A 3,125-nucleotide genomic window follows, 5' to 3' on the forward strand; every position below is an offset into this window, starting at 1 on the left:
AAACTCTTTATAGACATTATTTTCTCTTCTCCAAAGGGAATTTGAGCGTTGCCTAGAGCTGTGATGGCATCCTCAAATCTTTGCATTCTTATAAACTTATGTCCCTCTCTCTCTCTCTCTCTCTCTCTCTCTCCACTACAACAATGCTTTTGCATAATGGTGAAAGTCCATTTGCTTAATGGTCGGTCTTTTATTCAAAGAGTGTCTTATGAGAATGTGCCTAAATTCTGCAAGTTCTGCATTATGCTTGGTCATGCAGAGGTGAATTGCAAGAATAAGAAAGAACAGGAACAGAAGAAAGGTACGAAGAAGAAAGATCCTGCCTCCAAAGAGGGGTCACTGAATGTTTGCTTAAACTGTTTTAAGTCCATTGGCAACCAATTGAAAATGGTGGCTGATGGTGGAAAGAGTAATAGTTCTGGTTCTATCAAGGCAGGTCCCAAAGAATTAAAAAAGACTTTTCCTACCCCTTCCAAGCTGGGGGTTGAGTGAAAGTGGAAAGAAAATGGATAAAGGTAATGTCCCCCTTCCTATTTCAGAAAATCAAGGTGTTGATGTTGCTGAAAAGATTAAGGATAAAGTAAAAGATCCCCTGTGACTATGGAGAATGGATGGATGGTTGTTCATCCTGTGAAATGTAAGAATAGGAATAAGCGGTCTAGGCCTCCTTGAGGTCCGCTCATCTCGCGTTCCCTTGGATTTATGGGTATGCCCAGTTTTGATTGTACTTGTTTCTAGGTTTTTCCTAGTTTTGATGATGCTTGTTTAAGCCTTGGTACCTTGGGTATGCCTAGGTTTGATAGTATTTGCTTCTAGGTTTTCCTAGTTCTGATGCTACTTGTTTTGATTGGGAGCTTTGGCCTCCCTGCCTGGTGTATGTTCAGAGTTTTCTGTTCATATTCCATTTTGATCAATAAAATTTACCTTTACCGATCAAAAGAAAAAAAACAATGCTTTTGCATATCCCAACTAGGAATTGCATAGTGGGTTGTGAAATAGGTTCATAGAGCTAATTTTGATTGCTGAAAGAGGAGAAAGAAGGATGGAGATTGCAATCCTACATGTATTTAAAGTGTCTGTTTTTAAAAAAAAAATAAAAAATAAAATGAAGATGTATCTTAAGAGAGAGAAGAGAACAAGGGTTGAAGAACAAGGCATATTGCTACAACAAACAGAAGAAGAAGCAAGACTTGCTGCCAACTGATGAACCTAAAGAACAGATGAAATCAAGCAACAGTGGCAATAGACCTCGCTGAGGCAGAGACACATTGGAATTTCTTTGTAGTTACTAAAATGCTTGGGATGTCATTTTTGAATTTGAACATCCTATGTTCCAAATTCCAATGTTCTTCAATTTTAATATACATTATTATATGGAAATTGTCTTAGTTTGGGGAGTAAACTGTTTGATGCTCCTGTTAATTAGTTCTTTATTTTTTTGTTAAGCCTTTTCCCTCCTCTTATTGAATCAGGATCAAATGTTGTACAACAACCAAGTCTTTATTGTCACTAGGTGGAATTGACTACATGAATCCTCTCTTGCCAATCAGCAGGATCTAGGATCAAATCTTATATCGCTGTATTCTTTTGTTGCCCCAAAAGGAAAAAAAAAAAGAGGCTAGTTCCTTGTGATTTTTTGGAATGGACAGAAAACGTGGAGAACTTTAGGCTTCTTATAATTGAACAAAGATGCTTTCAATGAAAATTGGAAAGACTATTTTCTTATGCAAATGTACTTTTTTTTTCTTTCATTGATTTGATATATTTTACTTTCTTTAGGAAAGTCTTTTTTTACAATTTGACAAAAGATGTTTTCTACTAACTGTGTTTTTCCCTTATATACAAAGGAAGATAAGAAAACTATTTTCTTAAATAAATATTTTCCTCTCAATCAAACAAGGCCATTAGAAAATCCTTTTGCCTGCAAATTGTGTAATTCATAATCATAAAAATTTTATGGCTTAAGGAATGCTATTGATTGGAATGCCATAGTTTGTGTAAAAATATGGATAAACAGTTGAATGTGGCTGAACATAGTTCTTGCTAGGAAGGTATGATTGTTAGTGCTACTAAATCTGTTCCCATTCCTTGGAGAACACCTATGATTGTGTTTGTTGGGGGTTACAGCTCTGGTTGATTTTTTTTTTTTTTAAATCTGCTGTTCTCATTGGATCCAGAACAATTTAGACCCTTGTTTACCTTAGTTGCAGTCAATAAGGTAGGTTCATCAAAACACTAACACCAAACCATCCAATGTAAAGAGGGTTTTGGTAAAAGATATGCATGTGATGTTTGTCCTATGTCTGATGATGGCAGGTTTGATATTGTTAATATTTTAAATATTGTTACATGTCATAGGAAGATGTAGAAGAAGATCAGAATAATATATTATTTCATGATGGTGATTGAGATCCTTATTTTGTCTCGAATTATTGTTCTAAGATTCTTTTGAAGTCTATTAATCATTTTATCTTATTTAATGAGATGGATGGGCCTACCTCGATGCCATGTTGGGAATGTTAGTTTGAAATCTAGAATTGTTCATTGTGTTAGTTGCACTCTTCTTAGACCTTATATGACCAAAAATAAATTTGTCCAAGGTACTCTAATATGGCAGTCCTATGGACAACGAAGGAGTAGATGACAACATTAACCTCTCACAGAATACTACGTCAGCCATTTCCACGCACGTTTCAAGCGGTCTTATTCTCTAATGACTTCAAGAGAAAAGGAAAACTTAGAATGAAACTTACAGTTTACCTTTTACACTTTAATTTTGCAGTGAATGACTATGATGATAGGCTTGTATCTATTAAGAAGTTCTCTTTTCAATTCTTTATATGGAGTATATATTGGAGATTGAATTTGGAACAAGTTTAATATAATTTTGTACGAGATTTCATGTAAATTAACAAATTTTTAAAATTGCATTTTTTATAGGAAAAATTAACTTTCAACATATTAATTAGCAAGAAAAAATGCTAATCAGTCAAGCAAAAACAATCATCGATCAAAAAATGCAACTTTCAAGTGTTAAAAAAAATACAACAATATTGCTATTTTATTTTATTTTTTTTTTAATTTTTTTATATGGCTTATTTCTAAAAATATGATTAACAAAAATA

This window comes from Malania oleifera, chromosome 7 (genome assembly GCF_029873635.1).
Source record: "Malania oleifera isolate guangnan ecotype guangnan chromosome 7, ASM2987363v1, whole genome shotgun sequence".
NCBI classification, from domain to species: domain Eukaryota; kingdom Viridiplantae; phylum Streptophyta; class Magnoliopsida; order Santalales; family Ximeniaceae; genus Malania; species Malania oleifera.